This window comes from Gallus gallus, chromosome 1, assembly GCF_016699485.2.
Source record: "Gallus gallus isolate bGalGal1 chromosome 1, bGalGal1.mat.broiler.GRCg7b, whole genome shotgun sequence".
NCBI lineage: Eukaryota > Metazoa > Chordata > Aves > Galliformes > Phasianidae > Gallus > Gallus gallus.
Window position 1 is genome coordinate 138,438,117 of NC_052532.1, and position 26,767 is coordinate 138,464,883.

Below are 26,767 nucleotides of genomic sequence, written 5' to 3' on the forward strand. Positions count from 1 at the left end.
GACTGAAATAAAGATTTTGGAATACAGCAATTACATAGTTCAGATGGACAATGTGAGTGTAATGGCCTAATGTAATTCTCTTTCAGAATTCTCCATGATTTAACAGATTCACTTTCTTAGAAATGAATCCATTCCCCAGTAGGGAGCTGCCACTCCTTATCATTACCCTTCGCAAATAATTTATTCTTTTGACTTATTGAATCTGAATGTTTATGCCCAAGACGCTTATCTAGAAAACTTCCAGGATGACAGTGTAAGAAAGATGAATGCAACAATAACAACAACAACAAACAATAATACTGCTGAATGAAGAATGCCTTCTCCAACAGTCACTGACAAAAACACCCCAAAACAAACATTGCCTCACACAGACTAGCAAAAGAATGGATCACAAGGCCCAAAGAAACTGTTCATAAAGTTTCTCCTTACAGCTGGTTGACATTTAAATGTATATTTAAACACATGTAAATGTATATTTACACGTAAATAAATATTTTAAAGAGAAAGTCCAAGCTAGGGGTGACAGTAGAAAGAGAAGAGAATATCTAGAGCCTTCCTAGACAAGAAAATTGCATAGCCTGGTGCTCAGAGCAATCCTTTTGGTCTTTAAGCTGAAAGCTGATAACTCATCCCAAAAGAGGAAGTAATTTGTGCCTTCATCTCAGTGTGAGTGCTCTCAAACGTGGTATGTTGTTTCCTAAATGAGAATTGGCAAAAGGTTATAGCTTTTATCCTGGTGTGGAATGGAAAACATTTTGAAATTTCAAATATTTCATGATAGAACAAATTTGCTATCCTACGCAGTCTTCCTCACTATTGAAACTGTGAATCACATGGCTCAGGTAATAACACATAGAGAAAGCTTTAATATTAAGTATAAGAACTATAAAGTTACTAGTGTTTGTCAAATCTAGCTTCCTGGGGATTTGTTTATTCCACCCTGGAGGTTGACTTCATCTCCATATTATTGCACAAGATGTTTTCAGTGAATAATTCCATAGCAATTTTCAGTTTTGTTATTCTCTTTTAGAATGGAAAAGAAAAAAGATGTTAAAAAACTATCCAAAGTAAAAGGATGTTCTTCTTTTTCTTGGAGTACAGGTATCGCAGCTAAGCCCTAAGCTCATTAAAGGCTTTTTTCCATAGAGTCATGTTGTATATGTTAATACATGCAGCATATTAATAGTGCCTTAGGCTTGCCACAGTTCAAACCAACAAATTAAATAAAATACGTATTGGGCTACTGTCACTAACAAGTAGTTAGAATGTAGTCAGTGAAAATATGAATATAAAGGCGCATAATTATCCTAAGGAGGAAAAGAAAGATTAATAGATAGCAGTACAGCAACATGCATGCATAAAGTAGGCCAGTTTTACCATATTTATACTTTCACAGGACAAAATCCTTATTGTGGAGCAGAAAAAAAAAAATGTGTAGGCAGCTCCTGCATCCTACGAACCAACGCTAGAGAGGAGCTCCTTTCTGGCTGACTGAGAGGATCTTATCTTGCTCACTGCCTGGGTTTCATGCCAGGTATGAACAAGATATTTCTGACTGGAGGAGAACTCAGCAAGCACTGTTAGCCCACAGGGAGTTACGAGATCTATATGTGGTTGCATACTAAGTTAGACACATCTATGAATACAATGGCAGCTAATCGGGTGTTTCCAAAGTCTTCTTATTTGGATCTAATTAGATTGTAACTTCTGAGAGCTACTATGATCTTTCTGGGCATTGTCTTGCAGGCAACAGTGACTAGGCTCACGCAAATGTCACTACTATCTGTTAGGAATGTAAATGACTGAACAAAAATGTTATGGAGGGAATGACAAGAGCGGAATGCCTCAATCATACAGAAAGATGGAAGGAAGCAACAGAAATGAGAGAGAAAAAAGAAACTGAGACGAAAGGTGAATCATCTTCCTTCCTTTGTAAGGTTTATCAACACTGTAGTGGAAATGCTAAGTCATGGTCTGAAACAGTGACTGAGCACCTGGTGGGAAGGCAGGGCCAACACAGGGGAGCTCAGGCGCATGCAATGGAAGGGGTGGAACCAGGATATACCCTTTCCCAGACCTCATTTAAGGGTTGGCAGGGGAGGTGAAGGTGTCTCTTTGGAGAGCCTTGCCTTCTGGAGGCCTTTTGAAGGTAAGCAGTTTTTTCTTCCTTTGTTTTTGTGTCTACAGTTGCTGCCTTTGGGCTTGTTCTCATTTGTAGCAGTCTAGGCTTGTACTCCTCCACTACTATTACTGTACTTTCCATCACACTGTAGCATTACAAATGCTGTGCTTTATGGAATGTCTATTTGGCCAACACATGAATGTCTCTTGCTCTTATTCAAAATGTGATGCAAAATATTTTCCTTTTAGTTTTTGTGGTTGCTGTTCTGAAACCTGAATATGTGATCCCTAGTGTTGTAAGTCCCTTGTGCTCCTGGGAGGATTTACCTGTTTTCACTGATCTTTGGCTGTTAGAGATCTCAGTCTTTGCCTAATAGCACACTGTGCCCTGTAATACAGGAAGAGGCTTACTAATGTTAGAAAGCTATGTCTTGTGCAGGCTTCTGTAGAGTTAAGTGTGTTGGCTTTCAGTGAGAGTAATGCCTTTTTCATAATGAAATGCAAAACCACTTGGTATATAAAGGAAAACCAATTACTGCTACAGCAGTGTGTATTTTGCCATGAAGAAGTGAACAGAAATTGGAAGCTTCTCTGCCCTAGTGCTCTGTGTAACATGCACCCTTCTCTTTTTAAATCCAAGATGCTTTTGAGTGCACAACCGAGTTCCCTGAAATAACAGATTAAATCATCCCAGGAATAATCAGTTAATTTACATTTAAAACTTTCAAATGAATAAATATATATTTTTTTTACTTCCCCAGTGATGTGTGAACATAGTCACAATTGCCAACTTCTTATAGGTGATACGTGTGCAGTAGTGATGTTAATAGCTGGTTTCAAAATGTATTCAGTAAACTGATTTTGGTAAACAAACCCTTAGCAATTATCCCTAGAACTAGTTGTTACTTGTTACAAATAAATGCATTATGGTGCCATTTATTTGCTCATATTTTTCAGAAATAGAACGCCGACTCATTGTTCTTTAGATGGATGTCTTTCAATGTACAGTGTGTTCTGTGAGTCAAGTTTGCACTTCAAAGATGTTGTAAACGCTTTCTTTGAAACTGCTGAAGTGTGGGTCTGCTGTAAACGCTCAGTATGCAAAAACAGCACTTCCTTGTGTATCTGATCTTTTCACTGTGTTTACCCTGGGTCACTGGGAGTGCAATATTAACGTTGACCATGCTTTTTCTGCTTCTCTTTTAAGATCCCAGGGTCATGTAGGCAGGGAGAAAGAATAAGATGGTTTCAGCTCACTTTTCAATATCTTCAACAAAGATTTTGCCAACAAAATGGTTTATCAAACTGAAACCTGTGAAACAAGTGAGACTGCAAATATTTTGAATGAGTTCTGGCAAAGGAAATACTAATGAAAGTACAAAGAAAGAAAGACAGATTATTGTTTGTATACTGACTTACACTGGAAAAAAACATCTTTAAGAAATCTAAAGTAGCTATCTCAAAATTAGATGTTTTACTTTCTTTAAAATGCAGTTTTGATTTCTTTTTTTCAATATATAATTCTTGAATATCAGATCTGTGAATAGAACAATTCTTACACAACTTCTAAACAAGTAAGCTAATACCAATGTCATTTGTATTCTACTTAAATAACATTGTGAGAGTTTAAACATTTTAGGTAAACTTCAAGATCTAAAGAAATATTTTGAGAGGAAAACAGATAGTATATCACTATTCCATATAAATTAGTCTTCATGTCTGTATTTATTTACTAAAGTTGTATCAATTAACAAATCAAGATATGCAAGTGTGAATATAGCATTAAGCATTCAGCTTCATAACTAACTGAAGGTTTCTACCAAAAAACTTCATTACCTTCATAGTTTTGGCTGTATATATTTGTTTTCTCACCTGCTCCGTAGCTTGCTATTTACTGTAAACAGAAAACACAGGTTTTAGTTTTCAGTCTCTGAAGCTTTCTATTGCTGAGTGCTCTAATCATCATTTTATCCCAAGTGTCAATAATGAGTACTCTTGCTTTCAACACAAAGCACTTGTTTTTTTATTTCTTAGAGTTGTTAGGCAAGACCTGAGCTTGTCTATCCAATTGTGCATGTAACAAAACCCACATACAGGGATATCTAGATCCTGAATCCCAAGTGACTGTAGAAGGAATGTTAGTCAAGATGGTGATATCTGCAAAAGCCAAACACTTAGGTGAGTTCCTTGCTGAAAGCAGTGTGCATGTCCTCACAGAAATAAAGTGCTGAAAGGCCAGCTTTCTCATTCTGATCCCTGTCTCCTGATGTTGTGGTCCTCCTGAGTTGATTGTCAGCTTCCTTCAGCAGCTAGAGACACTGAGAAGCCTAAGTTACTTGTTCCTGAAACACAGGAAACTGCAAGTTGACCACCTTGCTTTGAGAGTACAAAGATGTGGAAGCAGAAAGTAGTCATATTAAATGTGTTTAATGACAATGGGCCACCACTGACAGTTCCTTGGATTGCAAACAGCTCTGAATCAGCATCTTGCATGTGTATAAGCAACAACTTCTTGCCTTGGTATTTTATTCCCTTCTTGGAAGAGAGTCAGGAGTGTTGTAAAAATACTTATCATAGACCTTGAGGAAAGGTGGAGATATCAAGTGCCTCCCTTTGTTGAACAGTTGGCTCCAGTGCTGCAACCCCTAAGGAGATTTTTCTCCAGACCTCCTGTCTTTTCCTTTTCCCTCAAACATGCAGATCCTCAGTTCCTGAGATATATGTGATATGTCTCCTTTAAAGGGAAGGAGACCCCAAGAAAAGGGCAGTTTTATTCTGCTGTGAACATCTGGTTCATAGGTGTTAATATTAGATTTCCTTTATGAAGACTTTCCTTTTAGGGAAAGATATACCTGAAGACAATTTTCTCATGCATTTCCCCAGTGGGCAACTGACACTGAGTGTGAAGTAAATATTCAATATGTGAAACCATTTTAGGAACAAAGGTATATTAGCATAATCTCCATACGGAAAATCAAATCAAAGTGCAACAAAGAAAGGAGAAGAAAAGCTGCAAAACATTACAAACAAACAAAACACTGTTTCCATATGTTACTGGTCTTTTTCAGATAGTCTCTTTATTTTCCTATTCTCACTTTTAACGTCCAGGAGGAAGACTTGAGTAACCATGCAGATTTTAGACTGCTCACGAGAATCCACTTTTTCCAAAAGAATTCCTGGCACTGACTGTAGGAAAGCTGTAGCTATGTTATAATTCTGGACATTGCACCAAGTCCGGTGTATTAACTGACACATACTGTGGAAAGACGGCTACAGTGAAAAAGAGGACTTGAGAAAAGTTGGGACTAGTTAGGGCTAGGTGATTTCCAGTGCAAGGAGCATTGTAGCAAAATGAAATGGGAAGCTTAGTGTGGAGCTTATTTTGGAATTATTTTGCAGATGGAGGAGACCTCAAGAAGGGAGCAGTTTTTATTTAAGTGTAAATGCTGAAAATGGAAGAAAACAGAAATAAACTAACAATGTTTCTCACAAGCCTCTTTTCTTCCTAGTGCTTACGATCAATCCACAAGCAGTTCGTAAATACTTGTTATGCAACAGTAATGCTGAGACTGCTTGTGAACAGTTTTCTGTATTTATGCAACGTCTGATATTTGTTTTTCTAGTTGTGTTGATTAGTTGTGACTGGTCAGACAAGTCATATGGTGTTGTTTCTGTTCTCAGATTAGAGGAGTGCACAAATACTCTTTCATGTGTCATGTAGTTTTGGTAATACTTACTCTGGCAGCTTCCACCCCAAGATGCATGATAACAACCCCTACTTTTTTTGAAAATGAATACAAAGGGAGAAAAAGCACAGCTGAAGCAAATTCATTAAAAGAAAACAAATCCTGAGCAAACAGTCCTATAAAACTGCTTGCCATGCCTGCCAGTGGAGCCATACACATGCTTTTTCTTTTGTTTCTTGTTAAATACATGCATGTGCTAGGAATCCCGGTCATTAGTTTTAATGTTGAAAAACTGTTTTAAAGGGATCTTCTGTGTTTTATTTTACATGGCTATTAAAAAAAAAAAAAAAAAAAAAAAAACTTTTATTTTTATTTCAATGATTACCAATCTACGTCAGGTTTTGAGACCCAAAAGTATTCAGTGGGATTCTGGTCATTTCTCCTTGAACTGCTAAAATCTTGTGTTGCACAGGGAAAGAGCTTTTGTTCCAGAAATACTTGAACTGTAGAAAAAAGATGGGCTTACATTCTTACAATATCCGAATATTGAAATGTTTACATCATAGCTCTGATGAGGAGTGCTCGCTTGCCAACAAATACCATGTTATCTCTAGTCCTTCACAAAATTTGAAGTATTTTTCTAACAACTGTACATTTTCTTTATTACTTCTGTGAAGGCTGGTTTTGTCCCTGAGCCACAACATTTGCAACAATGAAAAGATAATTTGTGGGATCTCGCCAAGTGTGAAAATATTTTTCTCTGAAACACCAATGAAGTTTACTCTGCTAGATCACGGCAATGAAGCTTTGATTGTAGTTATAGCTCAGCAACTACTCTTTTTGACTAATGTTTTGAGTAAGGGTGGCATTATTTGAACTGTTATGGAAACCTACTGTTTCCATTCTTTTGTTGTCAGAGCAGAGCAAGCCTAGTGTAGAGTAAAATTTAAATAAAAAATGAAAGAAAATTCACAAGAGTATAATATCGATTCCAATTCCTTCTAGTTGTTGTTCTGCCATTTTGTATTGGACAAGTTTTGCTGCCATGGGCTTTGTATACTGAAAATGGGTGTATTACTGAGACTGAATGGTTGTTTATCTCCAAAATATTAGTCTGGGTTGTACACAGTTCCTATACCTGGATACATGATAAAGCCATAGAATGTTACAGATGCTAACTCAGCAGCAAGCAAATGCATAGAATTGTAGCACCACAGAAATGCTGGGGGGAGACTGTTGATTACAAAGTCGCAGCCAAAGTGAGTTGCCACTGGGTCAGTTCAGCCATGGCTTTGTTGAGGCAAGTTATGAAACTCTCCAATGACAAGTATTTCTTAAGTTCTTTAGGTAAGCTGCTTCCATACTGTAATACTCCTTTAGTGAGAAAGTATTTCCAAATGTCTCATATGAACCTCCCAAGCTGCTCCTTGAAGCCATCGCTCCTTGTTTTGTGACTCTAGACAGTAGATCATCTCTGAACTTTGTAGCTAACCTTCAGTTAGTTATAACCAATTAGTTAAGCTCACCTTTTGAACAGTGTAAAGAAGGCAAGACCCTTCATCCTCTCCTACATCATGTTCGCTATACCTCAAATTTACTTACAAGCCTGCAGTTAAATCCTTTTTGGTTTCATCTCCCTTCAAAAAAGGAGACCCCCAAACAAGACAAAATGTTACGGATGATGCAACCTCAGCAGCAGGAAGCAAAGTGTGAAAGGAGCAGATCAATGTTCATTGTCCATACGCAAGCTCAGGTAACTCAGCATGCAATTTACTTTATTCATCAAGACAGTAAACTGTTGGTTCACATTCTGTTTGTGGTCCCTCTTAGCAGGCCTATTTCTCAATCACTTGGTTGTCAGACTGTACCACTATACAGAACTATTGCACCTTCTATACTAAACTTGATACTTCTCCCTGCTGAATTTTGTACTGTTTTCACTGGCCCAGTCCTCTTTGTACTGGTAGTAGTACTCCAATTTAAATTCCCTGAAGGTACACTACAAAGTTAACCAGGATATTGATGGACACTCTAAACAGCAATGCTGGGGTACTCTGCTAGTTGCTGACATCAAACCTTAACTTAGCCTTCCAACCTGACATATCTGCAATTTTCCACTCACCTAAGAGCTGATATTATTTCCTGTATTTTTTCAGAGCCTTAGAGGCAAGATTATTTTACTTCTCATTAAAATTATTTGATAGGGATTTCTGGCATGCCTATACTGAAAAGTACCCTTTTAACATAAGACAGGTACAACCAGGCCCTTCTTCGTTGAAGTTAATGGAAAGCTTGTAAGGAAATGGCTGTAGAATGGAAGCAATCATGTCATTGTGGCTAAACAAGCTACTACTTCTCTGCCAAGCTGTGATAAGACCTGTGTGTATGCTTTTAGCCTGTTGCAGTTGCAAAATAAAACACATTAGAACAAACCACTAGTTCAACCACAACTCCTAGATGGAGATTTTCTTATGCACCATTTCATAGTGGTTTAAGTTAATGGATTTTACTTACCAAATGGATTCTACTAAGGTGTGCACTTTGCCTGTTACCACAACTCAGCAGTTGAGGAGTAATTCAATAAGACAGGGTAATTAAATCAATTTTGACCTTGTGAGTATACCATACATAAGGACAGAGTTTGACCTCATTATTAAAAACTTTATTGAGAAGATAGACATTTTACAGTTATTATTGATGCTTGTGTATGCTAAATCAGACTTAAAGGGGCCTGAAAATAGAGAATGATGTCTTTGAACAAACCTAACTGTTAGAGTTGCCATTTCTCAGCAGTAGGACTGCAGCTTAGATTAGGGACACAATTAGTGCATGGAAGAATTGGTGGAATGGCAGAACTTGCTTACCTTTAGACCTTTTATTTGCAACAAACCTAAGCATATAGCTATTATAACATACGTCTTCTGGAAAAAAATAGTTATGAATTTGCATGTTTAATCAATTTATCAGTTGATTTTTTTTTTTAATTTTAGTATATGGATGAGCATTTTCTTTATCCATTTTTGTGATGATGTAATGTTTACTGTCTTTGTAATGGGATATATTTTTCATTCTATTTCAAAACCGAGGTATTCCAATAACATTTCTCTAATAATAGCGCTTACCAATGTTGATAGCTTCTGAGATGTGATTAGGTTATTTTTAAGGAGAGCAAACAATGCATTTTTAATATGACCCATATTGGGTAGTGAAAACATGTTCTAGCTTTGTGCAGCTGCTGGCTGTGAAAGCACTCATGCAGGAGTACTATAATTATGTCTTAAGAATCTAACTTTTTAGATATTTAGGTAATTCCATTTAACCATGAATGACATGTGGGGATTGCTTACTAAAGATGGAGACCTGGAGGAGTATTATAACTCTAAGACAAAATTGCTGGATAGAGTTGACCAAAATAATTAAATTGTACTTAACACAGCACACTTGCCTTGCTTTTAGGATCATTTTAATCTAACTAGTCAGTCAGCAAAATCACACACATATCCTCCCACCCACTCATATAGGGTCTCAAAAAAGGAAAGTAAGAATGCCTCACATGCACGCTGTGTTTCTCATCTTGAACAAACTTTTCACCTTTTGCTGAAACAATTACTTATTGCTAATTTAAAATGATATTTTTTTGTTGGCTCTTGCATAAGTATTCCTTATTTCTTCTATTTTTCTCAAGAAAGAGCTATAACTCTATTTTTAAACAGACTTAAAATGCTCTTGAATTAACTTCTTTCTCCCTTTGTATGAATGATATTGATAGTTTGATGGCTCTGAAGTTTTGTCAACAGGGTTCACAGAGTTCAAGTTAAAATGATCTTTATGCAAAGGGTAGTTTCAGGCGAGCTGGAATAAACACCATAGCACAAATATTTTGAGTCTGTAACATTAATTTGTGCATATCTTGAACAGGTTTCTATGTGCAATCTATAGGAATTGCTGTTCAGCCAAAACAATCTGAAGAACTGAGTCTATTAGTTGTTTTGCATCACTTGAGCAAAGCTAGAAAAATCAGTCAGCACATCCATTTGTTATTATATTAGAAAAAGATCACTGTCTGCTCATCTCACTGGTTATACTATGCCATCTGTGCTTGTAAAAGTAATAATAAGCAATGAATTGCATATGCCATCTGTAGTCAGATCTTTAATAACAATTAGGTAATAATAATCCCCAAGAAAGGACTTGTTAACTGTGAATTGATTAAATGTAATTATTTTTGTAATAAACTCTAATCAATTCTTTACAATGGTGATAATGTTTTTCCCCCCTTTTTTCCCATACTAAATGCCCCAGCATGTTTGAGCAGCTGTGCAGGAAAATGACTGATTTTCCTGGGTTAATAACTGATTTTCTACCCAATCAAAATCCAAGACATGGACTGCTAGGTTTGTAATCAGTTTTTACAACATCTTTTTGTTTGTTTTTGTTTTTCTGTATGGGGTAAAATGTAAATAAAATGGAACATTCAGCAAAATGAGGTACTTCTGAGGAAACTCCTTTTGAGTTTAAGGATGGAAAAAGATTAACTGTTCAAGGAAAAAGTACATTGCAATGCACTACAGTATCAGTGTATTGTTCTATAACAAATGTGTTTCTTTACAAAGATGATAATAAACCCAAACCTTCTGGTGGTCTATTGATTTGTTTGCAAATTCAGTCCTAAGGCTTGGCTTTGCAAAGCCTTGGGCCCTAGATCGGGTGAAGCAGTTCATGTCATTAATTCTTGTATGTGCCTAACTTAAAATATAGAATTAAATGTTCTTGCATTTTGAGTATTACACTCATATTTAACTCTGCACCAATGAGTAGAGTCTAGTACATAGTGCATATACAATATTCTGTGGCAGTGTAAGAGGGAGAAATAATCTTGGTTTAGTTACTATGACAATCTGAATCTCTTTTGTAATTAAATCACATACATGGCTGTAAAAAAAAAATCTTTTGGGTTGTTTTCTCATTATAATTTTTAAAGATGCATCACAGAAATCCATCTTATGGATTTCTGCATTAGATTGTGTGTTTGTAAAACATGCATTAGATTGAAGATATCTTGATTCCCTTCAATAAGTTCAACCAAGTAGTCTAAATGTAATAAGTAATATTGCAGATGCATGCGGTAGTACAAAATTAGAGAAGAAATTAGGTCACACTGTTAGGCCCCATGAATTCATTTGCATCCAGTTTGTTTATGTGCTCTTTAACCTTGTCCTTCTCCACCAAACAAGTCTTCCTTGTTCCAGGCTTTTATTTTAGTCTCGGGCCTGGGATTTCTAAAGGTCAGTTTTAGTAGTAACCAGTAACCAGATGTGAAGACAGCATTGAATACTATGTCCTTTGCACTTGGTCCCTTGCCTCATTTATCAATTAGCTCACACTTTTCCTATTCTGACTTTTGCTGTCTGTGTACTAGAACTCCTTACTACCCTTCATGTCCCTTGCTGGATTCAACTCCAAGTTGGCTTAGCTTCCTCAATCCAATCAGTGCAAGGTTTGAAAGCAACTCTATAATCTTCCTTGGTTACCTACCCCTGCTGTTAGTTCTTGTACACTTCCAATTTATGTTTGAGTTCAGTTAGAAGATACTTGTTCATCTGTGCAGCCTTTGTGGCACTTTTGCAGAATTTCCTACCTGTTGGGATGGATCTTCCATGAACCTGGAGGAGGTGATTCCTGAGAATCACTCAGCTCTCATGGACTCCTCTTCTTTCCAAGGATGTATGCAGTGGAATTTTTTTCAAGCATATTTCTAAAGATGTTGATATTTGCCCTCCTGAAGTCCAGGGTTGTGGTCTTGATTTTTACCCTGCCCTTTCCTCTTAGCACCCTGAATGCCACCATTCCATGGCCAATGCAGAAAAGGCTTCATTCAGCTTTCATGCCCCAGAGCAGTTCTTTCTTGTTTGCGGTTCCTGACAAATCATTCCCTTCCATTATTTCTTATTTAAAACTCTCCCTACCATGTTGGCTAGCCTATTGACAAAGTTACCTTTTCCTTGTTTGGTCAAATGGATCCTTCCAAGTAGCTTTGAATTTTTCAAGAGGTTGCTATGATCATAAAATACAAAACCCTGCTGCCACCACCAACAGCACAGTTATTAACCCACAGGATCTATTGTGTCCTCCACAGAGCCTTCCCCCTCCTCAAAAGGATCAAAGAGAACACCATCTTGGCTTCCACACCCTTGGACTTTTCCCCTTTACCTATGCTATGTGATATTTCCATATCACCTCTGGCAGTATTATTTTTTTTTTCCCACACAGAAGAGCAATGGGGAATAGTAGACAGAAGGCCAAACAAGCCTGGGCACCCTCTGTGCAAGATCCAAAATACAAGTCCTCAGCACGAACTGAACCTTCCTAGATGACACATCATAATAGCAGACGAGGATCTTTGCCCCTCACATTAGAGTCTTCTACTCACTATCACTCTGTTGTAATGGTTACAAGTAGCTTGGGTTCAACCACCAGAGATATTCCATTTGATAACATTCTCTGCTCATCACCAGTTACAAGGGCAGTGAACCTATTCTGTGACTGTAAACCATGGGGAGAAGTAGAAGCCTTCCTCCAAGTATGAGAAGTCATCACGTTGCAACCTTCGTTGTGGCAGGGAATTCCACTTTCAAACTTGATAGGCACAAACTCCACTTACCCTTACACTGCAGTTGAAAGTTCAGTCTCCTGAAGCTGTAGAGTTCAGGGAAGATCTATCTGATCTCTTTCTCATCCTGTCCGATGTTATAAGATCTGTTCAACTCCTCTTGCGGCTCTTCTACTTGGTGGCACAGCTCCTCAATGACTGTATACCTCCTTCCTATGGGCTAGAAGACCATGTGCCCACGGGGCCAGGAAAATGATGAAAGGACTGGTGCGTCAGACAAGGAGAGACGGAGAGAGCTGGAACTGTTCAGCCCAGAGAAGAGAGAGTTCAGGGGGATCTTATAGATGTGTATAGATAGCTAACAGAGGCAATAAAGATGAGGAAACCAGACAATTCTCCATGCCAGGGCCAGAGGCCATGAGCACAAACTGGAACACAGAGGCTCCCTCCGAACACCAGGAGCACTCCTGTACTGTGTGGGTGATGGAGCCCTGGCACATGTTGGCCAGAGGCTGTGGGGTCTCTCTCCTTGAAGATACTCAAAATATGAGTGGATCCTGGCCTGGGCAACCTGCTTTGAGCAGGGTGATTGGACAAGCTGACCCCCAGGAGTGTCCCCCAGCCTAAGTGATTTTTAATTGTGTGATATGAATATTTTAAGAAGAAATTATATGTCTATGGAGACAAGCAGTCCCAAAAGAATTTGTTGAGAATGATTTTTATTATTTTTTGCAATATAAAATCTGCATGCCTCTATCAGTAAAAAAATATTTTGTGATTCAGGAAAAATTAATGCTAAATATGTAAATAAACTGTATATATTACATGCCTGAAAGTTGAATGCAATGGAAATATTTTTTTTTTCCTTTCATTAAGTAGCCACTTAATCCTAAATTGATCCTAAATCTCATTTATATTTGTTCTTCCATGTTTAGTGCATTTTGGGTTGACTTTCATCTTCAGAAATAAATACAAGATTTGCTGGTAAAACTTGTTTCATGCACATCTAGAAAAGAGGAGACCTGATTTTCTTTAGGCACACAGCCCATCTGTTCTGTGTTTTCCTGGTATGTCCCATGAGATTTTTACACTCGTAGCTTCCAGTATTACTCTGCATATGCTAATTGTTTTCAAGCAAATACTTTGGGTGTACAGATGTCATATAAATGCTAATTCACTGATATAACTTCTAGTGCTTTTCAATTCAGTGGAAATATTTCTTACACTATACTTAATATTGCATTATTCATTTTTTATGTTTTCCTGGTTGTGGGAAATAAAAAGAAGACAGTGAAAGTACATATCAAATGTATGTAAACTTCTATTTTTCTCAAAATGCTTATTTTATTTTAAAATACATATGAAGATTATTGCCTGTGGCTTAAATTCAGTCTCAGAAAAAAACTACATAATAGGTTTGTTACTGGAGCTTTCACTAAAGTTTGTCCCAGCATCATTATCCCAATATAGCATTCAAAAAAAGAAAACACTTGGAAGCAGTTATATTCTGAAACAAAGAAATCATCACAGGCTCGTGTACTATGTTCTGTGAAGTTCTGCTTTTCTCTAAATAATGCACATTATTGTGTTGTCAAATGGGGGTAGATATAAAAATACTTGAAGAAGCCTTCCTTAAAAGAGTGTAAAAGAGGTGCTGAAATGATTCCTTGGAATTGGAAGGAAAAAAAAAGTGGATTTTGAGGTTAATTTTTCTGGGCTTTTTTTTTTTCTTTTTTTTTTTTTGTTCAATTTTCCCAAAACTAGTTTGAAAAATCAAGTAGCAATGGTGAAAAGCTTCTGTAAAAGTGTGTAGCTAAAATTACAGCATTGACATGCCTCAGGGCACAAACTCACAACCTTCCAGAGCACTGGTAAAACACTAAAGTCAAGGTGGCAATCACAGCTAAAGCAGCCAGCAGCTTCGGCTGTCCCAGATTTCCCTCCTGATATTTACAACAGAGGCACGGGGTATAACATGAGGGCTGCTCAAAAGTGATGCCTCCTATGTTATGATGTTGGCCCACAGTGTCAGAAGTGGATGCTGGTAGTATGGCAGTAGACGTTGAACCTTCCCACCAGTATCCCATTACATGTTGCTGTGTGACAGATGGCAGCAGAGGGGCACTCTGACAGAACGGTGTCTGACATGGAGGAGCTGATGATGCAAAGGCACTTCATTGGAAATGAAACTTTTGGATCTATTGCAAAAGTAAAGAGCAAGGAAAAAAAAATGGTAGAAAGTTTGTGTAATAACTCATACACCAGTTCTAGGAGAGTTTTCAAGGTAAGTAGCATAATGCATAAAAACTACGGATGTTCTAACTCAAAAAGGGAAGAAAGCTGAGAAGTCCAAAGGTGTTTATGAAATTAAGAGCCAATCATAGAATCATAGAATCACAAGGTTGGAAAGGACCTACAAGATCATCTAGTCCAACCGTCCTCCCATTACCACTGCTACCACAAGCCACTAAACCATATCTCGTAGCTCCTCATCCAGGCACCTCTTGAACACTGCCAGGGACCATGACTCCACCACCTCCCTGGGCAGGCTATTCCAGCGCCTGGCCACTCTCTGAGAGAAAAAGTTTTCCCTTATGTCTAACCTAAACCTCCTCTGGCACAACTTGTGGCCATTTCCTCAGGTCCTGTTTGTTGCCTGGGAGATGAGGCCAAACCCCTCCTCATCACAACCTCCCTTCAGGAAGTTGTAGAGCGCAATGAGGTCTCCTCTGAGCATCCTCTTCTCCAGACTAAACAATCCCAGCTCTCTCAGCTGCTCCTCACAAGAATTGTGCTCCAGATCCCTCACCAGTTTCGTTGCCCTTCTCTGAACATGTTCCAGGGCCTCTATGTCTTTCTCGTAGTGAGGGGCCCAAAACTGAACACAATACTCAAGGTGCAGCCTCACCAGTGCTGAGTACAGGGGGATGATTACCTCCCTGCTCCTGCTGGCCACACTATTTCTAATGCAGGCCAGGATGGCATTGGCCCTCTTGGCCACCTGGGCACACTGTTGGTTCATGTTCAGCCGAGCATCAACCAACACCCCCAGGTCCCTTTCCTCTTCACAGTCATCCAGTCACTCAGCCCTAAGCCTATAGCGCTACATGGGGTTATTGTGGCCAAACTGCAGGACCCAGGACTTGGCCTTGTTGAACCTCATCCCATCCACCTCAGTCCAGCAATCCAGCTTATCTAGATCCCTCTGAAGGGCCTCGCAAGGGAGGTAGTGTCGATCTGCTTGAAGGTAGATGGACACTACCTCCCAAAAGGCTTTTCTTTCATTGGAAGTTATGTTTTGCAATTCCTTGCAAATCTGAATGATACCAAATCTGTGCCACTCCTTTGTAAGAGGGAGTGGCTCCAGAGACAGAGTGCAGACAGTGGGGACTCCAGTGCAATTGGAGAACAGTGGAATAAAGTAATGTCTCATTGCTACCAGCAGTTAGTCAATGTTTGAGGGCTCTCTGCATGAGGAGAAACTAATTGTGGAGTCAGATATTTCTTTTATGCAAACCTGTTTATAGGCAGAAAAATTTTATACAGACCAATCCCCCTCAACACCACTGTAAGGTCAGCAGTGTGCAGTTGCTTTGTCATGAGATGCAAGTCTTTCCCCATTTTTCCCATGAAGGTCTTCAGAAGCACATCCCCCGTGCTCATGATGTCTCACTGACATCCTGTCCCTCTTCTTGATTTCCTCATGCTGCTATTTCTTTATTTGCACTCAACATGCTTCTGCTGTGCTTCACTTTCGCATCCTACCAATCCCTCCTACTTCATAGCACCAGAGGGTATTTGTTGAAATGTATTATTTAGTCCCTGCCCACTCTTATGTGGTAGTTTCTTTTGTTTCAGCTGTTATTAACCTAAGGGGAATGTAATTGCCCTTTCATTCCGACTGGAAGTATGAAATAGAAGTATAACCAAACAAAATCAGTGCAGTTGTGGATTTGGTATAAATTCTAGGTAAAAGCTGATTATCACTGAAACAAATTATCTAGCTGCAGGAATAGAGGGGAAGGGTTGAATTTCAAACCAAACAGACTCAAAATGTTATTAAATTCTATTGGATTTGCAAATACCATGGAAATGTGAGGCTGTACCTATACCAGAAGAAAGACATGGCATTATCTCAAGAGATACACTTCATATGTTTTTGACAAAATGTTGAACGTGATTGAACTGTCTGAGGAGAAAAATTTTGTGGCAGGGAGTGCGTCAGCTGCTCCTGTACAGTGAAAGGAGCATATAGTAATTTCTTGTTCATTTAGACCCGCTAGCAAGCTTCATCAAACAGAGTGCTTTCTTCCACTATACTCAAGGTTTATGTGGCAGAAAATTAGAGCTCTATGCAGTCTATTGATCTCCACTTCCCCTACACCCTCCAAAAAACGTCCAGCTTGCAGATAAATACTTCTCTGTTTCTACACAGGTTGCAGAGAGCTTTTGCATTGGTATTATAGCAAGGAAAAACAGCTCTCACAGTGTGACAGTTGTTAGAAAGGCCGCACAGATCTGCAATCAGGGCATTAATTTCACTGAGTTTGTAATTTAGACCGAATCCCCCACCTTCTACATTAATATTTTGGTTTGAAGCAACAGTGCTGCTCTGAAGGATTGTTTTCTCAGTTGCCCCTTCTTCCATTTTGATTTGCAAAGCAGTTTTTTTGCATGAGAGGAAGATTCCTTTCCAAAGATGTAAAGTTTGAATCTCTGTCCTGTACCGAAAACAAGAAAACAATGCAGCCTTCACTGCGGATGTTCTGGAGTGACAGGAAGAAAGTCAAGCTACTAATGGAGAAGCTGTGAGTGTTTGGATAACGCTCACTGAGGAGTCTGGCTTCTCTGTGAAGTAGTTGTCTGTCGCACAACTCTTCCACGTATTCATTCTTCAAACCCTATTGGATACCTCTGAGAACTGTCGAAGAGGATGTTGCTATCGAGTTTTACACTGTGGCTTCCTCCTTTTCATTATTTATGTTTCAAATGTTCCAATTTTTGAAATTGCATGCTTGCTTATCCTTTGTATGTGATCAGACCTTATGTGAAATTCAAACAAGATTGATTACAAGACTCATCAAGTTTGGGACATTTGGGCCAAGCTGCAAATAAAATCAATGCCAGTTGCTGCCTTTCATAATCTGGTTACTTCCTGACTGTGTGATGCTATTAAAATGCTTCATCTCCAAGTAATCTTATTGGCCTTCACATTTATGCTATGGCTGACAGGATTAGCTCTGAAAAGCACTTACATATTACCTGTGATATAAACAAGTAGATTAATGGAAAGTGCTTTGGGCTCACATTTAGCTGTAGTTATTATTTTCTTTGCAATTTATATAGTGGATTCTGGGAGCCAAACATATTCTTTTCTACAGATAAAAAGCTTCTCACGTGGGTGGATGTTCTGGCACTCCTGTTCTGCAGCAGGGGGGGCACTTTTTATAAGGACATGTAGCAACAGGATGAGGGGAAATGGTTTTAAATTGGAAGAGGGTAGGTTTAGACTAGATATGAGGAATAAATTCTTTATTGTGAGGGTGGTGAGACACCTGAACAGTTTGTCCAGAGAGGCTATGGATTCCCCCTCCCTGGAAGCATTCAAGGCCAGGCTGGATGGGGTTGTGAGCAACCTGGTCTAGCAGGGGGGTTGGAATTAGGTGATCTTAAAGGTCCCCTCCAATCCAAATCCAATTAGAATTCTATGATTCTAAGATTCAAAGGCCTTTTTGAACCCTGACCATGAGAAAAATACCTTCTCCCTTGAATTTTTAGCAACAAACTATTGGAACACCTCATTCTGACATACCTTGTCCAGCATTACACCTCAGTGCACAGAAACAGGCAGCCTGCAGGCTAGCTTTCCCCCTCTATTTGCCTACTGGAATGTGGAACTGTTCCTCAGACTGAATTTAATCCATCTACAAAGTAAATTTTGCTCAAGGCCCTAGCTTTCCACAAAGCATACAATTCAGATTTTCAGGATACTATTGCTCCGGATAGATTTGACTACTTGCTAAACTTGGAAGATAGAACACATTTTATGTGTGATATGTCGTCTGTAATACATCGCACATGATACTGTAAATGTATACATGCAGTGTGCCACATCTCTCAAGTCTGTATTTAAGTAAATATTTATGTAGATCTCCAGTATACATATGTGTGTATGAGTGTGTGCATGCTTCTATGTCTACATATATATACACACAAGCAAAAGAGAGGGCTATGTGTTTCGGACCTGTATTACTCCAGAACTCCTTTCCAGCTGGCCTTTCTCTGTAACATGATAAGTCACTCGATATCCTTGACGTTCTCATAATCAGTATTCATCAGTCTAACTACAGAATGGCTATGCTCTCACGGCAGTAATTCTGGTCATATCGTCATGGCAAAGGTTTGTTAAAGGATCTATTTTATTGTTTTCCTTGCATTTACTAGCAGAGGCACATTCTTCAACTTAAGACACTAGACAGTACACAAAAGCTTGGTTCCTGGGAGAAGATTTGCTTTCTAAAACAGGATATTTATTCTTCTGCAGTGCTAAGCATTCAACCTTTTGTAGCTTCCTTGGCTTAGATTGCTGAGGTTATTTTGAGATCAATGTTCATCTCCTATTTAAATCATATGGCTGCTGGTTCACATCCAGCTTGGGTCAGTGATTCTGCTATATACATGAAACAAGTTCTTGGCCTGAGCCAATTATTCCCGTTGAAGAGGTTGTCATGCTATGTGGAAACAATAGCAGTTCCTTTGGCAGCCTTCCTGCCAGCCTCACAGAAGACAGTACAGAAGAGGTGTATGGAATGAATCGTGCAAGTCGGGGCTGAGGATATGCATTTTGCAAAAATGCATGGAAAAATTTTGTGGTTTTTTTTTTTTTTTTTTTTTACAAAAAAGCATGGAAAAATAAATAAAAGTTTACCTTTCACTGTGAAAGTGGAAGAGCCAAGCTATGTACTAATAATGATTTAATGCTTTTATTTGCTTGTAGATGTATAATGAAATTAAATTTTGTAAATAGTAATGTTGACTTTGAAGCCATAACAAATCATTAAGGAAAATAAAAATCACCAAAAAATATAAGGAAGTACTTAAAAACCTCTAAAATTAGCACTGACTTCTCTTTTAATGTTTTCTTCCTAATACTAAGAAGTCTTTCTCCTGCGCTGACCCTTTGGTTCCAATACACGTAGCAGCAAGCAGGCTCTGACTAACTTCTGTCAAGCAGGTGATAAAGTTAGCATATACCAATGATCTTTATTGCATGACTTTTTAACCTGGATGGATCTCTACTCTTGGGGTATATTTTAAACTTGACGGCTTGCCTAACTTGGGGTGCTCACTGCAGGCAGGCAGAAGCAATCGTCGTGGCATCAAGGGTTTCCTTCCTGCATACAGACATAGCCTCATCCCTGAGGGAGGCTTTGATGTATTTCAGGGAAAGTTGGGGAGCTAAGTGGAGCTGATAATCTGCCCTTTTGTGTAATGCTCCAGAAGCTACCTGAATACTTACTAACTCAAGAAACAGCATGGGATCTTAATAAATAAGTCATGGAATAAGCCTTGTACCATTTATAAGTAATGGAAGTGGAACAAACCTGATGGCATGAATCCATTGGTAAAAAATAATGCTTTAAAAGGACACTACCAGAGTCGATAGGCCACAGACATGAACTTTTATTCTTGTGCCTGTTTGTAAGAGTAGGTAAATCTCATAATATTAACTTATGTATTTGGAGCAACCTTATCTTTCTTTAGTAAATAAAGCAACATTGATTTAGCGAGGAAAATAAGAAAATTCAATATTAGTATTTCTGCATTCATGAGCTATCCTGCAGAATAATAAATAAGGCATAAATCAGAAAGTGATATAAAAAACAAATTCATATCCGGACTTTTGCCAGTTCATTAGAAACCACAGAAATAATACATCTTTTCATGTTTTGAAAAAGGACTTCAGGTTATGCACTAAAACTCTAATTTCAGACTTCAAGCAACGTACTAAGTCCCTTCTGAACATGATTTATGAAAGAAGCAGTAGGGTTTCCTGTTTTCATGAAAGAATGACATTTCATTCACCTACCAACTTCTGAATCTGATTGCTCTATGTGAAAAGCAGTTGATATTCTGGCACTCTCATAGGGCAGCAGAAATCTGCAGATGAAATCTAAAGACAACAAATATAAATAAGAAGCACTTTGGGAGTATGTTATTATTTGATTATGTAGCAGCTGAAATAAATAATCACAAAGAAGCACAAATGTATAAATATCTGCATTTCTTCCACTTAGTAGCCTGAACTTTGTGGTAAAGTTGAAATTTCAGACAGGAAACAGAATAAATTTGAACATTTCTCTTTGTTTAAAAGGTATGGTGAAATTAGTATAGGGGGAGGAGTCATTCTGGAAAAAAAAAAAAAACTGGATGCATCTTATAACATTTTATCTCATTTCTAGAAGTCTATTTGAAAAAAGAGTTTCTTTTCATATGTTAAATACTTTAATAGTAGGCTTCAGGAGAAAATAGAATATGTTTACTTACTTGTCACTTGGAAAAATTAATTTATAGTAGCAGTTTGGATATCTATTCAAATTTACTATTGTAGAACGGTGAGTAGGCATATCACTAGGTATGGGTTTCAAGATGTACTTTCTTTATTTTATCTTTATGAAAGTAAAATAAAAAGAACAGTCCTCCCCTCATGCAACTCCTTTGTTGAAAATAAGTGTATTTGGTATGAAAGTATTCATTCTTTAAGTCATTCAGCTGAAAACCAGAGGTTTTTCCTAGGCATGCTCTGCTGGCTGCAGAATAGCAGGACTATTGTTCTGTTAAACTACACGAAAGAGAAAATATCGCCATTCAATAAAGTTTTAAACAAGATATCTAATGACCAAGAATGTCAGATCACCATTAAATTTCTGGAAGTGAAAGCCATCTGTCCATTACCCTTTCACTGAATCCAGCTCATTGCTTCATTTTGAGGCATTCTGTCAAGCTGCATCAGTCACTTCTCGTTATGCTGCTCCCAGAACACACAGGGACACGGTGCATGCTGCCTGCAGTTGTGGCTGCCCCTGCACAGCCTTTCACCAGTTTTTTTGAATGGCCAACTTTACATCAACAATTTTAGTTCATGCTAAATTGCAGGCCTGATCCCGCAAATCTTATGAATATATTTCAATTTCAAGAGCTGTAATAAATTCCTGCCCTGTCATTTCCTGGGCAAACTCCCATCGACTTCCCAGGGGGCTTGCCTGACTGACAACTGATTAAACGCAGAGCAAAAGCCTCAGGGCTTAGACCACTACTTTCAGTGTGACTAATAAGGACTATTTACCTGCACAAAGGAGGAAAATACATGATATTAGGTCATGCTTCTGCAGGCATTTCTCACCAGACCTATAGCTTACAGCTTTGAGTAAGTGACATAACTAATCCACTTCTTAAAATAGATTCACGTTACTTTAGTTCATAGAATCATAGAATCATAGAAAGGCTTGCAAGGGATCTTAAAGTCCACCCAGCCCCAACACCCGTGCTATGAGCAGGGCTGCCCCTCACCAGCTCAGGCTGTCCAGGGCCCCATCCAACCCGGCCTTGAACGCCTCCAGGGATGAGGTACCACAGCTTCTCTGGGCAGCTGTGCCAGTGCCTCACCACCTTCTGAATAAAAAAAGTGCTTCTTAATATCTAATCTAAATACCTCCTCTTTTAGTTTAAAACCATTTCTGTCACTATCTGACCATGTAAACAGCCTCTTGTTTATAAGCTCCCTTTAAGTACTTGAAGGCTACAATGAGGTCTCCCTTGAGCATTCTCTTCTCCAAGTTACAAGTGATACGGTTTTCATCTTGAAACTTATTTTAAGAAAATGTTAAGGAAGGTATATATTGTTCTTTCTTCTTTTCAAAAGAAAATTGGCTGTTGTGTCAAAAGTCCTGAAATGTCTTGCAAGCAAAAAGGCAAGGAAGCTCTGAAAAGAAATGCCCTATTAGAAAAGTCTAATTGTTATGCAATAAATGTTCTTGCTGTATTGTTTTGGTATTTCTGCAATATTTCTCTGCTTTCAGTCGAGAAGGACTTACTTATGTACAGCATATTTCCTTACTTGTACTGGATTTTGAATGGGCAAATGAATTCAGGCAAAACAAAACTTTTCAAAATGCATTTGTATTATTAAAATGAAGTTTGATTTGACTACAACCATAAGTTATATACACCTCTCAGCTTCTTCATACGGAAGGAAAAGAAAACATGTATTCACTGGTTTGGCAAATCTTCCAGGTCATTGGCCAACTGAAATCATGGGTTTCTAAAATACATTTCCTGGAAAGATATACCCTGTAGTGAACATAAAAAGTAGATATTCCAAATATTAATTGTTTGTCTGGATTTTGTCATTTTAGGGTAGATAGAAGCAAGAACAGAATAACAACATAATATAGGGATAACTACTCTTGAACTCCAAGCTGTTCTGTCAGCTTTTACACTTGGTTATGAAATGAATGAAAACTCAAGCTGTACTTTTCACTACTGGTTTGAACAGCATTAACTACCCTTGATCAGCCAAGAACACACTGGTATAATTAAGAAACTTTCAACATTTAGAAATTTTTCCATACTCATTACTTTAGATTACTAGAATAGTACTATTAGAGTACTAGAAATGTCAAACACCAGCTCCAAATGAGAAGACAATGTTGTCCTTACAGTAAAAGGTAAGCTTGTATACCATGTCTGAAAATTTATCAGTATTGGAAACTGCCTCCCACGTACCACATTTATGGAGGGAATGGTACAAATTTAAGGATGATTAAAATGTATTAGAAACTGTGGTTGGAAGACATTATAACATCAGTTATCTGGGGAAAAAAAATCCACCACAAATAAAAACAAAAACAAAACAACAACAACCAATCCTGACAGCTTATAGGAAAAAGCCTCCAGGTCTAGGGTTGGAGGCACTGAAATACATTTTTCTCTTGTTTTTCTGTTTTCTTTGAAATATTTTGAGTTGTGGAATAAAAAATAATTATTTATGGTTTTTCTTATTGCCAAGTGTAAGGATCTTCTGGTTCAAACTCTACGAATTAAAAATAATTTTATACATTGGAAGTTAATGTCCATTTTACACATACTTTTTTCATTCCTTTCTCTGTATTTTTCTGTATGCTGTAGCATTAATCTCAGTTTTCAATATAAATCAAAGCATTATCACATTAAGTCCTCAAGGACAGCTAACCTGGAGAAGGACTGGGAAAGAAATACTGAACCTTCAGAAGACTCATTCAGCTAAGCAATGAGAATTACCTTTAGTCATAAACTGCAAGACTTTGTGAAGCTTCCAAAAAAAATAAAAAACAGAAAGAAGCCCTTAAAACTCTTTAGTTAGCATCTTCTTAAGAATTTGACAGTTTGCTGAAAATACCTTTTGAGTTATATCTTTATATATATCTTTATATAATAATATTAATATCTTTATAATGGAGCATCCCTCGGTAATGAGAATGTGAATCTCCTCTTTATATGTTCTCATTTCTGATAGGCTCATGTACTTGACAAGAAATAATAGTCCTTTTGGGGGGGCAGGAAGGGGAGGAAGGGAAAAAGAAGTCCAAAGCTGGATTTTCAGACTGTAAATACCTATTAGGATAATTTAGTCTGACCATCTGCATAAAACAGATTGGATGATCCATAATTATCTAAATCATAACTCCTGATTGAACTTTTGGATATACTGCTCAAAAAAGAGGTCTATGGCCAATTTGAAAACAAGTGATGGAGAAACAACTCAGTCCATTGGAAAGTTGTGCTCATGTTTGATTATCCACACCATTATGACCTGCACATTAAATCTCATTTAAATTTGCATAATTTCAGCTTCTAAACACAAATCTGAAGACATTACACATGGTCACAACATTACGTTTGATTTCCAATCTAAACACTAGAGATTGCAGCTGGTCAACCTATTCATTCTGAACAGATATCAGACATGCCTCTTTTCACTGTTTATGTGCGAGAATTGATCCTGATTTTTATGGATTTATAGTAATTGCCTAACAAATGAGAATCCTGGCCATATTTGAGCTGGATGTTGTTGTGCAAATGCTGGTCTCAGAGTGTTCTTCCTCCCTTCACCATTCAGTTGCTTGTCTTGTGTGTGACCGGTCACATTATTAGCTGTTTTAGCAAATATGTGACATGCATAAATGCTGTAATTTCTGCCTCATTGAGCTTATGAATGAGTCTCCGACAGGCAAGTAAGCGTGGGGCATGACAAAGCAATAGACCACAGGAAACACCAGCACCATACAGGGCACAAGATTTTGAATTGTTTCTGTAGGTAAATTAAAGCAAATATGCAGAACACAAGGCTGTTTCAGGATTTAAGTTACTGATAGGCAGGTTTTCAAAGACTTAAAATAGTTTTTTGGGGGTTAGCCTAAGGAAGACACGGTGATCTGGGGAGTATGGGAGAAAGCATAGAAATAATTTTCAAAACAGCCATGAAGAGATAGTATGAAAGCTGACATTCTCAGTGTGGACAGCATGAGGGTGAGATTAAAAGAGTGGGTCCATACAAAATGCTACACAATATACAGCAAAGAAAGCCATGTATACAGACTGCCCACAGACAATGCCTATATCTCATAGAGAAGCCCATAGAGGGAGTGTGAAGTGGCTGCATTCCTAATTTAGGTATCCTCGATAATCCCATAATTACACAAGATGAATTCAGAACCTTGTGCCTTTCAATAATGCAGCACTAGCTGCAATCTCACCCCGCAGGCAGAGAGGCACAGAAGTGTAAAGATCAGTCAAGATCTCGGGGCACAATGCCCCTCTCAGCTGTGCTCAGGAGCTGATCCCTCTCTTGATGTTTTGTCCCAAACCACAGGAAGCCCATATTGCCTTTTGAGGCTGAAACATACTAAATGTGTCACTAGGACAGTGACTTTACTACTCCATCAGCATCCTTATGTTACATGACCTCTCCTTGCACCAGCTGCCTGGGCTGGGTGATGTGTCTCAGGTACTTTGAAAGCTGTGGGCATTCACACTTTACTCTTTCTCCTCTCCAGATGACAGGACATTTGCGTCCTTGACCCAGCAGCCAGCCAGTACACAGCGTCCAGGTGGGGATGGTCTGAATGTGGCTTTCATTTGTTTGCCTAGAAATCCTGCTGCCACACATGGTTTTTGATCTCTGCTCTGATAAAAGCACCTCTCCAGGTGCATTAAAGTTGATTGCATGAATATTCATAGGTGAGGAAAAATCATCAGCCTGTGCATAACAGGATTGTACATACTTGTTTGCAAATAGATTTTCCGAAATATTAGCCCAGTTCCTCTTCAGAAGATAAAATCATCACTCTCATTTTTCCCCTCTACTCTAATACAAACCTGCTTATCTCACATTCTCTCTCTGTATTTCCACTGATGTGTTGCCCATCACATCGGCACATTATGTCATGCTATACTGGCAGTAGGGCATGCATAAAATTGTTCTCATGCTCATGTTTCATACAGGAGCCTGGCATTAAATAGCCTGCCCATGGATATTCTGAATGTCTGGAGCAGAACAAAGAGTTAATTCAGACTTTACACTGCTCCTCTCAATGACGTCTCCACTGATTTCTTAGTGAATATGGGATCTTCTTTGGCAAGACCTCAGATTTCTCCCTAACACTTTATTCTGTCAAGGAAAAATAAACGAAGTATGTTTTTAGCCTGCTATCCTAACAAAGCTGAAGTTATCAACCCCTACAGATTTCTGATGAGCAGTCTTTCTTCAGAGGCAGCAAGCTCATTACTGTACCAAGCAATAAAGGAACAAGTGGGAAAGTACAGATAGTGCAGTGTACATAGAAAATATTGGAAGATGTTGTATGTTTTGCAAGGGAAGCAAGATGTCCCAAGATTTCCATTCAGGTGAATTTACCCTTACCCGGTAATTCACTGCATCTTTCATTTTTTTCCTCCAAAACACTAGATGTAAGTAAAATTTGACAGTTATTGCTAAATCTTTTATGACATTTTACAAGTCATCTCCATGTCTAAAGAAATGAAAGCACTTGTAAATAGAGGATTTTTCCCAATATCCACAGCTTGCTCACATTAGAGAGGCAAATTTAGAGCAAAAAGTCAAAATATGTTTCTCAGCTATTTAAGTGAGAGCAGGTTAGAAACCACATGTATGCAAGGCAATAGTGGTAAACTGTAATGTCAGTAATGACATGTTCAGAACCATATAAAAGAAATGCTATTAAAGTCACAACATACATATATGTGTACAAAGCTGCAATATTGTATCAAACTATTTTAAAATCCATTTTCT

General features: G+C 38.2%; 1 long non-coding RNA gene across 1 annotated transcript; it reads left to right on the forward strand.

Annotated features, from left to right (window-relative positions):
- The first annotated feature begins 2,056 nt into the window (after window positions 1-2,056).
- LOC121109357 lies at window positions 2,057-10,608 on the forward strand. The gene is made up of 3 exons (XR_005846062.1): window positions 2,057-2,149; window positions 7,456-7,560; window positions 10,110-10,608. It is a non-coding gene; the product is annotated as an uncharacterized LOC121109357 (long non-coding RNA).
- The last annotated feature ends 16,159 nt before the right edge of the window (window positions 10,609-26,767 follow it).